This window comes from Panthera leo, chromosome B4 (genome assembly GCF_018350215.1).
Source record: "Panthera leo isolate Ple1 chromosome B4, P.leo_Ple1_pat1.1, whole genome shotgun sequence".
NCBI classification, from domain to species: Eukaryota; Metazoa; Chordata; class Mammalia; order Carnivora; family Felidae; genus Panthera; species Panthera leo.
In genome coordinates this window covers 37,962,546-37,974,296 of record NC_056685.1, presented here as the reverse complement: position 1 = coordinate 37,974,296, position 11,751 = coordinate 37,962,546, and the positions used below count along the sequence as shown (strand labels likewise).

The window sequence follows — 11,751 nt, the reverse complement described above, 5'->3', positions numbered from 1 at the left end:
CACATGACAGTGGAGAGTGGAGTAAGCTGGCTATGAAGGAAGGTACAAAATGTAAAATCTAACCAACTTGGTGGTTATTGGAACATAAGAAAATGTACCATGTGAGATGTACAAGAACCACAGGTATTCATAACAGCCCACTAGTATTAGAGGGAGACCAAATGATAGTGTGATAACCCTGGATGCTTTCATAGTCACTGCAAGACCCAGTTATACTGCAGCAGTAACTGCTGAATTTGTTTAATGTGTTTTTAGTATTTTAATGTCTTCAAGTGTGCCACACACGGTAAAATTAATAAAACTATATATATAAAAAAAATGTTGGAAATCACCAATCCCCAGTGGAAAAGAAATGTATAAGAAAATAATTCCAGCTCCATGATTAAGTTCTTACTGGAGACATGAGAGCAATAAAGGCAAGGCACTTAGTTCTACCTAGAGAGGCCAAGGAGGGCTTCCTAGAGGGGGTGATACTAAAACAAGGTTTGAAGGTTGAGTAGAAGTTCACCAAGTATACAGGGCAAGAAAGGCTTCCAAGTAATGGGAGCCACTTGGGCAAATGTATGGAAGGAAGAACAAGTTTTGTGTGCTGAACTGCATGAAGTGATATGGCTGGAGAGGTTAGAATGAGTCTGAGAGTGTCAAGAGGTTAAGGTGAGGCCATCTCACAAAAGAATATTAAGAATGTGGCCCACATTCTTCCCCCAAATTCAAACACCAACCCCATCCCTGCAGAAAAAGTAAGATTATTCTGAAGATACACATGATGGAAATTTCTGTGGGGTCAACAAAATGTCACAATCCTTAATCTACTTAGCCTTAACTGCTAAGTAGTTGGCAGAAATATCAAGGACCCGGCTCTGCTAGGTAGAAGCCTATCTTCAGGATCAGTTACCTAGTTTATGTGACCCATGAAAATGTGGGGCCTCTTGTTTGAAAAGTATTAAGAATTTCAAGACAGCAACCACCAAGTATTAAATGAAGTGCAGGTCCCTTTGAAGCATGGGACCTCATATAGGTCACCCACCCAGAGGACTAGCCTTATGGCTGAGGGAAACCAGAAGGCTTATTAGAGCATTCTATCTTTATTGAAATTGGATTTATTTCTTTGGTTAAGAGCAAAGGATGGGGGATAGGGGAGAATAAGAGGCCAATTCAAGGCATCAAAAATCTTTTTTTAGTTGAATTTTCAACATTTTGTCCTCAAAGTATCCCTAATAACAGGAAAAAGGTGGGGTACAGAAGTCTCCTTTTTACAACTTGTTTGAGAGTCCCCATGTCATTAAAAAATGCCTGCATATATCACATTTTTAATTGAGGTACAATTGACATTATAACATTCTATTTGTTTCAGATATATAACATAATGATCCGTTATTTGTATATATTGCTAAACAATCATCACAAGAAGTCTAGTTAATAATACCTGTCACCTAACATAGTTAGAAAAAAACTTTTTCTTGTGATGAGAAATTTTAAGATCTACTTTCTTAGCAACTTTCAAATATGCAACCAAGTATTAATTATGCTATACATTACATCCCCATGGCTTTTTTTTTTAATTTTTTTTTTTTTTTTACATTTTATTTATTTTTCAGAAACAGAGTGAGACAAAGCATGAGCAGGGGAGGGGCAGAGAGGGAAGGAGACACAGAATCTGAAGCAGGCTCCAGGCTCTGAGCAAGCAGTCAGCACAGAGCCCGACGTGGGGCTTGAACCCACAAACTGTGAGATCATGACCTGAGCTGAAGTCGGACGCTCAACCAACTGAGCCACCCAGGTGCCCCATGGCTTTTTTATTTATAACTGGAAATTTGTACATTTGGACCCTCTAAACAACATTTAACTGAATTTTATTTTGTTACCCAGTGTGAGAGTTGCTACCTTTTAATGGAGACTTCGGACTTCAACCAAATCACATGAAATTGTGAGGATTGGAGTGTTTGAACTTATTATGTCCATATACTTGAAACTTTTATTTACTATACTTTTTTTTTAATTTTAGAAAGAGAGAACATAAGCAGAGGAGAGGGGCAGGAGAAGAGAGAGAGAGACAATCTCAAGGAGGCTCAGCGCTGAGTGTGGACTTCACCCCACCAAGCTTGACCCCACGACCCTGGGATCGTGACCTGAGCCAAAATCAAGAGTTGGGCACTCAACCGACTGAGCCACAGGCACCCCACTATAATTTCTTGTTGTTTCTATTCCTCCTCTGATTCCTTACTTTTGTTGGATTAATCCAAATGTTAGGTGTTGTGTTTCCTTTTTTTTTTTCTTTCAGCAGTTTGCAATTTATATATCTTATTTCTATTCTTCTGTTATTTCCCTTGAATTTTTCTTCAGCAGAAGAAAGAAGACAGTTTTATTTCCAATGATATGTGATTGTCAACTGATAATTACTTTATCTTGCCCTTGTGTTGTCGTTGTTATTGTCACTTTTAGTTTTAACTAAGTTTAAGCTACATGATATTTTCTCCTTGTGAAAAACTAACACGATAGGTTTGATCAAATTCCTCTTTAACTACACCTCCAACCCTAGGCCTCTGCCAAAAGGTAATGACTGTACAGCTGAAACATATTCTACCAACTTTTCCCATGCATTTCGTTATATATATATCTGTGTATATACTTCTGTATGTGTGTACGTCTATTTGCAAAATAAAAAAAATGGCATTTTCTGTTATTCCATCCCTAGAAATTTACCATAAAGAAACAGTTGAATAGGTAGGCAAAGATATATGTGATAAAAGTTTTCATAACCATGTTAGAAATACTTTTGTTTATTGAAAACATCCCAAACATCCATCAATAGGGGGTAGGGGATTGATTGAACAGATTGTAGTACATCCATACTTCATATATAAAAAATGATGCAATATATTATTAAATCCATTGACATAAAAAGATGGCTAGAATATATTCTAAAACAAAGCAAACCTGGTTACAAACACACACACACACACACACACACACACACACACACACACACAACTGAAATGGTGTTTACCAAAATAATATGATGATTATCTCAGATGGCTACAATTTCAGATGATTTTATGGTCTTAATGTTTTATATCAATCAAATTTTTCTATAATAAGCATATACAGATGTTACACTTTTGAAAATATTAAAAACCTCATCCGTTATTCCCCAAAAATAAATTTTAACATAGATTTTCCAGGAAAATTCACGTTTATCCAAAGTCTTCTCTTCCTCCCTAGTATGTGACCTTGGATACCTGGAAAGCCTATGCCCCAGCTACAGAAGCAGAGTCTCTAGAAAACTTCAGGAAGATGAAGGAGGACTAGTCCCATGTGCTACACAGACTAAAAAATTCAAGCTGTGAATATTTAAGTGTCATTTTGCATGTTATTTATATATTTGTTCAGCTGTCTGTACTTATGTTTTCTGTATCCTAGATGTGTTTTTCTATGTTTTGCCTGAAATAATGTTTTCCTGAGAGAGAACCAGGCTGTAAAGTCCTTCATGTAGGATGTCAGGAGAGCATTTCGAGCAGTTTGACATCTAAGCAATTATTTCAACACTGTTAATGAAGATCGATAATTATTTCAAGCACTAATTAGCGCAACTAATGTTCTTGATGCCATTAGTATACCTCACAACAGTTTAAAAACTCCTACATCTAGTATAACATCGCTCTCATGGGACTCATACCTGAGCTTGTACAGTTCAATTCCACAATCGTTTCTCTACCACTTCCTATTAAATGCCAGATATCATTGCAAAAATGAGTAGGTTAAGTCATCAAGTTCATAGTCAAATGCAGGCTGAATTCAAGCTAATCTAAACTGATCAATATGTGATATCTGATCATTTGCTATTCCTTCTGGAAAAGGAAAGGTGCTGACCAGACGCTATAAACCTCTATTTCTCACAGGGATGATGAAACTGAGGCCAGTCTCCACTCTCTAAGAGGGTAGAAAGACTCTCAGGAAGAGTTTCTCCCCCATTTTAAAGACTTAAAGGGGAAACAGGCTGAGTCAGACACACTATCGGATGTGTATGCGGATCGGCTTGACTTCTACCTGAGGCTTTTCTACCAAGAACATAGATGTTTTTCCTGGGAGTGACTCAGTCTGTACGAAGAGTTCTCATCAGGGCCACTTCAGCACGGCAGCATCGCTCAAACAAGCAGGAGTGTCAGGCAGGCCGGAGTAGAGGTTGTCAAGGGTTCGTTCGTTTTTGTGCAATCTTCCTAGGTGGTGACTGGAAGTTGTTTGGAAAGACAGGCTTGTGCTCAGGGGATGGAGTAATCCAAGTTTTAGGTTTCCCGACCTGTGATGGTACAACCTGGAAGCTACGCTAAGCGAATGTGCCATACATCCTGAGGATGCCACCAATACCCTTTGGTGCGGTGGGTGTCTGTGTGTGTGTTGTATATGTGTATATCCACACACACACACACAAAGGTATTTTCTGTGACTCTCTTCTATTTCGAGGAATAAATATAGAAATTCTATTTCTAGGAATGGATATAGATACTGTGATGGGGGAGCCAGGATATCAGGCCCTGTGCTGGCCTGGAGGGGATCGCACAAGACCTACCCTGTAACTCCAAGTAATAGGTATAGGCCATTTTATTTTTTAATTTTTTTAAGTTTATTTATTTATTTTGAGAGTGAGCGAGTAAGAGAGTGGGGGAGGGGCAGAGAGACAGGGAGAGAGAAACCCAAGAAGGCTCCACACTATCAGCGCAGAGCTGACACAGGCTCGAACTCACAAACCGTGAGATCATGACCTGAACTGAAGTCAACTCACTGAGCCCCACCACGCACCCCGGTATAGGCCATTTTAGAGCAAAGGAAGTCTAAGTGTTACTACCATTATTTTTACACATCCCAGAAAGTCTACAAGCTCTCTACTCCAGCTTCCCATGTTGGATTGCTCTATCAGCTGTAAGGCAGGGTCAAGGCAGAAGCTCCTGGCACCCAGCCGGGGGCAGAGCATGTGCTACAGACCTGGAGGAGAAACACGGGTCTCCAAATCTGGGACGAAAACTCCTCCCTCACGGTAGCTTCATACTTAGGTTTCCACAGTCCTTCCCATTTTTTTTCCAAAATAAGAGACCACTCTCCCCATTTTGCAGATGCAAAACTCAAGGGCCAGACCTAACAGCCACACCAAGCGCTTGTGACTCGGCCAGTGCTCAGACTCAAGGAAACCACTGAAAGGGGAGACCATGACAACAAGAGCTGTCTCCTCCATTCTCTGCAATCTCTGGGCAAAGAAATCACAACATTCTTCTTATGAACACAGAAGAACAGAACGCAAGACTTCCAACTCGTGTCCCTCTCTCTTCCCTCCTCATCTAGCCCAAGCCAAACCCCCAGTTCCCTTCCCACAGACGTTCGATTCTCAACCTTCTTCCTCATCGTCTTCAAGTGTGTTCTGTGAAATAAAATGGCACAGAGGGAGATCTTGTGAGTGGAGCAGTGGTGGGGCAGGGGCCATCCCTTCATAGAAAGGGAGGACCAAACAAAACAAAAGCTACAAGTGCAGGAGTTCAGATTCTAGACCTGTGGGGTCTGGTGCAGAAGCCACTGCACATGTGTAGCTCTTGAGCACTTGAGATGTGCTAAGTGCAGCAGAAAGACGAAATGTTTTGTTTCAATTAATTTTAATTAAACTTAAGTTTTAAAATTGACCATTCAATTTGGTTATTGGACAGCAAAAGTATGTACGAAGCAAGTGAGATTTATAACTACTTCTTCAACCATACACATTATGAACTCTAAATGCAGATCAAGGATTTCCAATGAAAATGTAGCATCTAAACTCAGATGCACTGAGTGTAAAACACACACCAGAGCTGGAAGACTTCGTAGGAAGAAAACGCAAAATATCTCATTAATAATTTTTATACTGATGCATGTTGAAATGAACATACTTTAGATATATTGTGTTCAATAAAGTTGTATCATTAAAATTAATTTCACCTGATTCTTCTTTTTACATTTTTAAATGTGGCTCCTGGGAAATTTTAAATTGTATATATCTCTATGGGTTCTTTGCTCTAGATGTTTAATGTTCCCAGGGATAGTGCTGGAGACGGGATATCCTGGTCCAGAGCCTCATTTATCACTCACCCTCTCATATTGCTACAAGGTCCCTCCAGAACACTTTCCAGCCCTCTCTTTCTGAATTTCTGGTTTAATGTTACTGACACTGGGAACACGCACTTCCCTTCACCCTTACCCCACTGACAGTATTCTCTCTCCCTAATCCTGCTCCCCACTTACCACCTCTACCCTGCTTTGGAAAACCCATTTCTACTACGAAGAGCTCTCCTGTCCCTCCCCATTTCAGTCTTTTCCTTTAACCCCACCTTCCCTGACTTTTTCTGACAATTTCTGTCTCTTGAAACAGCTTCAGTAGAGGTGAAGGTCTTCATGAGAGGTCTGCTTCATTAGAGGTCTTAGAGGAAGGTCAGGAGGAGAGGCCATCATTGTCTGTTCTTGCCGGGTCTCTCTGCTGCCACATGTCTTCCACCTTCCCTCTCGAATGCTGGTGACAGATGTTCATGCCCTCTGTCTTTACCCCCTTTGCTTCACTCTCCCTTTCTCTCTGACTCTACACCTCAGGTTGGATTTCTGGAAAACAGGCTCTGCATAGAGATGGAGATCGGTGGGTAGGAGGTCTATCGGGAGATAGTCTTGGGAACAACTCCTATAAGAAAGTGAGGAAGTGAGACCAGACAGAGAGTGAACTTGAACTGAGATGCAGTTTCCACAGAGGCCTCAGCTGATCCCTTGGGGAACCTAGGAGCTGGGATAGCCCTTTAGGGACCTCTGGTATGAAAGGAAGCGGATGTGTCTTTGTAGTCCTGCATCAACCGATTGGACCAGATGCCCCAAGGAGGGGCTATCTGGCTTACAGTCCCCACTACTGAAATGACCCTCTCAAAAGTCTCCCAAAGATCTCATTTCTAAGTCTAACCCTGTTTTCTTGGGCACCCTCCCCTTTGGTGTCCCTGTAGCACGGGCTCCTATGGAACATGCACTCTTCTCCTGGATCTGGGTGTCCTGCACAGTGCTGACCCTCCTGGATGACATCAGTTTCTTTCTCTGGCTCCTTTTCAAACGTCTACCTGGGCTCTGTCCTCAGCCCTGCCCTCTCCACATTGTCCAAACTCAGCTTCACATCACCCAGAGTCGGCTCTCAGACTTCCACACTCACAGCACCACCATGGTCCTTCTTCAGACCCCCTCTCTACCCCTCCATGTACACCACACACAGCAAGCTCTGTAGAACCCACACCCACCGCATCTTCTGCATTCACTCCCATTTCAGGTCTTCCTCTCACACGGACCATTGTCGGCTCTGCTGATTTTTCTCTACTGCCATGCCTCCGTCAGCAATCCCAGCCTCCAGTGTCTTCCCTGACCTAGCACCCTGGTAAATGGGTAACCTTGCTCGCAGCAGTCAAGTGCCAGAAGCACATGGCTGGATAAGCAGGGACCTTTGTAGCTTTGAGAAATAATCTGCTCCACAGCTAGAACACAGCCAGTTAGTGGCAGCTTTGCACCTGTTCTCCGCCAGGGCCCAGCCAGGGATCTGTCCATCCTTCCTCTTGCCTCCAGTCTAGGAAGAAGTCTTGATTCTCCCTGGGCCCAGGAAATATAAAGCCCATGGTCCACAACACTCTCACTGGGACAGGGCGGTGATGGGAGTCCTCCCTATGCACAGGGGATCTGCCGAGGGAGAGGGGCGGCTCTTTGGGATCAGAGGGGCTTGTGCCTAGAGTCCCTGGGAGCCCCCACAGGCCAATGTCTCCCAGGACCTGAGCCATGGAGGAAACTGGGGAAAAGCAAGACCTGAGAGAGGCCCCAGGGCGGGAGGCCCGGGAGCGGCGGGCAGACGCGAGATTGTGAGCCGCCCCTCCCCTCCCGGCAAGAATCCCCGGGCAACAACCCAGCTGCCCCTAACTCCGACTTAATTGGCTCTGTGAGCTCCGAACTGAAGAGAGGCCAACTCCCAAACAAAGAGGCGGCCCAGCTCAGGGCTTCTGGGCGAGGCCAGCCCGGCTGGGAGGAACGGAGCCCGGGAATCGGAGCGGGGCTAGCCGGGAGGGTGGGCGCTCGGGAAGCGGGGCGGGGCGGGCCGGCAGGAAGTGCCCGGGGTGCTGGGCTGGAGCCGGGCCGCCCGCACCCTGACCCTCTGAAGGTGGGAGGGCCCGGAGCGCGGCAGGGGTGCCCAGGCGAGCGCCGCGGCGCCTCGGGAAGCTGCGGGTCCCGTCGCTGCGTGAGGAGCCCCACTGCGGGAGGCCCGGTAAGCGCCGGGGTGGGGTGGGGGGGGCGGTGGAGAAGCGCGCGGGGGGAGGGGGAGAGGGAGGACGCGCGGGGACCAGGGGGCCCTGCCCGCCAGTCGCGCCCCAGCCCCGCGCGGAGGAGCGCCCCCACCTCCCTACCCGCGCCCCCGCCTCCTTTCTGAGCCGGACGGTGGCGGGGCCTGGGCTGGCGGGGTCGAGCGGACTCTGGGTGCGGGTGGAGGCAGGGGGCCTCCGGTCCCTCGGGATGGGCGCGTGCACGCACTGGGGTCGGCCGGGGCCGCAGCGTTTGTGCCCCTAATCATACTGTCCAGTGTGCCGTTCTGCACTTAGGGCCCTGGGAGGGAGCTCTGGGCTTCTGAGTGGCTCGTGCCGCCTAGCGTGCTCAGTGCCAGTCTACCTCTCCTCAAAATGTCACCTGAATTCTGGTAGCTGGCTTTTATGCATAAACCCAGGGTGCCCGGTCCAGAATAATCCTAGCTAGAATTGTGTGGAGCTTGGCCCCGTACCTCGTGCAAAACAGAGTTTGCTAAATGCTGGCAGCTGGTGTGTCTTCTGCATGCGCAGGTCTTTGCAGCAGATTGTCCACGAGTACTATGGGGGCACATCTGTGTATTTGCGGGGACATGGCTGTGCGGGCCCTGTGTTTGCCTGTCCATTCCTGCAGGTGCAGTTGGCTGGTCTGATATGGGAAGAAGGAAGATGTGGATGGTTCTAGGGTGCATTGTTTTCACCAGTGATGTGTGCAGTGTTGACAAGTGTGAACTGGCTGGAAAATATGAAAGAAGGGGTCAGTCTGCAGGGGCAGGAGAGCATCTCAGCTTGGGTCTGAATTGCTTTAGATGTCACCAGCAGGTGGGCACGCATGATGAGACTGCAGTGGCTCAGAGAGAAGAGACAGCTTCTAGAAATACCCCTAAGTACCCTCCAAGGCATAAGATGTAGACGGAAGGGTGGGAGAGAGAGACCGAGGGTGGATACTCTGTTTAATTTGTGAGCGTTTTGATGATAGCTACCTTTGGGGTCTGGAGCCCTGGGTTTGCATCAGAATTCAGTGGTTGTTACTACGTCACTAGCAATGTTCCCTGCACAGGTTGCTTTGGGGCTCAGTTGCTTTGTGTGCAAAATGGAGCTAATAATTGTCGTCTTGCCTACCTCGTGAGGTGACTAGAAGCTCAAATTTGCTAATGCCTGCGCAGTGCTGGGACAGCGTTCGGTTCCGAGGGTGAAAGGCAAACACTCCGAGACTTGGGGAGCCTGGGGCTGTTTGCCTGGGGGTAGGAGAGGAAGCCGTTTGCATACTGCTTCCCTTGATGCTCAGCATCATAGGAGCACATGCCTGGAGCCTGGCTTTGGACTCTTGGTGTGTGACATATCTACATACCCGTGTGTGATGCCGGAGGTTTTGTGAATGCTTCTATAAGAAGAAAACTGACTTGGCCGGTCTTTAAGTCATTTAACCCCACAGCAGCTTGACTTTCCAGGTAGCCTTCCTCCAGGTGAGCCACCATCTTGCCAACAATAGAAGCAGTAAGGAGCACTTTCCACAGTTTGCCGCCAGGGAGATAGGAGAGGAGGAATCTTTCCCAACTAAGGTCATGGGTCTGGGATGTCCACTGCATGGTGCTGTCTGCTGGGGTACAGCGCTCCCAGACTCTAACTGGCTGAGCAGGGCTGAGAGGGTGCCAGGAGTCATGACGGACAGCCCCGAACCCCAGGGCATGGTTGGTGGCTTGTGGGCACTTGGATGTCTCCTGCCTTGTTTGCATGCAGTGGCTATTTAGTAAACACTGTGAAAAGAGAGAGCCCTGAAAACCCAGGGTCAAGGACTGGCTCGGGCTTCTGACTTGATGGGTGACCTGGAGAAAGTCACTTCACCTCTTTTGGGTCTGCTTCCTCATTGGTCAAAATCAGGGCATCTTTCCAGATTCTTGTTGTGCCATCAGTTCACATTTTGCTTCCTCAGACAGACCTTTCCCGATACCCCCAACTAAAGTAGCTTTCTCCTGGGGCGCCTGGGTGGTTCAGTCGATTAAGTGGCCAACTTTGGCTTAGGTCATGATCTCGCGGTCCATGAGTTCGAGCCCTGCATCCAGCTCTGTGCTGACAGCTCAGAGCCTGGAGCCTGCTTCGGATTCTGTGTCTCCCTCTCTTTCTGCCCCTCCCCCATTCATGCTCCGTCTCTCTCACTCTCAAAAATAAACATTAAAAAAATTAAAAAATTAAGTAGCTTTCTCCTGGCCCACAGTCACATGGCCCTAGTCCTTTATAGCACTTTCCATCATCTGAACTTAGCTCTGCTACATCCAGCCACATTGGGAGATTCAGGAAAGCAGGGGCTTCCCCTGTCCTCTTCCCTGCTGGCTCACCAGCACCTGGAACACAGTAGGTACTCGAGAAATGTTGTGTCAGTGAGCAAATAACTTAGTAAGCAAGGAATGGCAGGCTGCTTTTCATATTGTGCTCCCTGGAGCTTTTGGGAGAGGAGCAAGCCCCGTGAGCAGGGCCCTGGGTCCCTCACTGCAACAGCTGGGGGTTAATCTGGGTTACTGGCTGCCTTCCAGGTAGGATTTCCTTTGAAGAAAGGGCCCTCCCACTAAAATAAAACTGGAAAACCATTGTGGCAGAAGACTCCTGGGCGCCTGTGCAACTCCAGCTTGAAATAATAGTACCGAACTGGAAGTAGTGCACACTGGGTTCGGACACTCAGGTCCCACACGTCGTTCCTGCCCGGCCATGGAAGGCGTCACAGGGCTGTTTGTTCTGCAGCCGGCTTAATTTCCTCACATTTTGGACAAGGTTAATATGAAAATGGTTTTGCACACAGTACGGCAACAAGGGGCACATGGGAACTGTGAACCGTGTGTGAGATAAGCGGGAGGCGACACCGAGTACTGCAGAGTGGATAAGCCGCACTCTGATATTTGAGAGCTGCCTGTTCAGGGTGACCGTGTCTGGCATTGTCCTCCCAGGCAGACCGCCCAGATGTGCCTCCTCCCCAGGAGATGTCCACTCAGCATGGTTTTTCTTGAGTAGTTGGCAGTGGACAGGAGCCCTCTCTCTGAGTGATTCCTGAACCTAGACAGCGACGTGATGGTGTGCCCCGACATGTATTTACAGCAGCCTTGTCAGCCCCACGTAAAACAGCCGCTCCCGCTGTCTCTTCCTGTAGATATGTTTGCAGCTGGCATTGTGACTCCCATGTCCAGCACTGTGCCTGGGTTTTGGGTGTAGAACACCTGTTTACCACAACCTTTATTAATTCCCATGGGAGTTAGTATACCACAAACTAGTATACTGTATAGTATACTATAATATTATATAACACAATATTTTATATATATATATATATAATTATGTAAGATATATTAATGTTGCTTAGGATATAATATGTAATATATAATACAATATATGCTATACATATTAATACATATTGTACATTATTAATATGTATATATGTTAT

At 46.5% G+C, this 11,751-nt stretch overlaps 1 protein-coding gene across 1 annotated transcript in view; it reads left to right on the top strand.

The window, feature by feature from the left end:
- The first annotated feature begins 8,231 nt into the window (after positions 1–8,231).
- The window catches only part of TSPAN11 (tetraspanin 11), a 73,622-nt gene continuing 70,102 nt past the window's right edge, over positions 8,232–11,751 (top strand). Inside the window, exon 1 of the mRNA XM_042945534.1 lies at positions 8,232–8,290. The gene's annotated coding sequence lies outside the window, so the exon portion shown is untranslated. The remainder of the gene's footprint in view (positions 8,291–11,751) is intronic.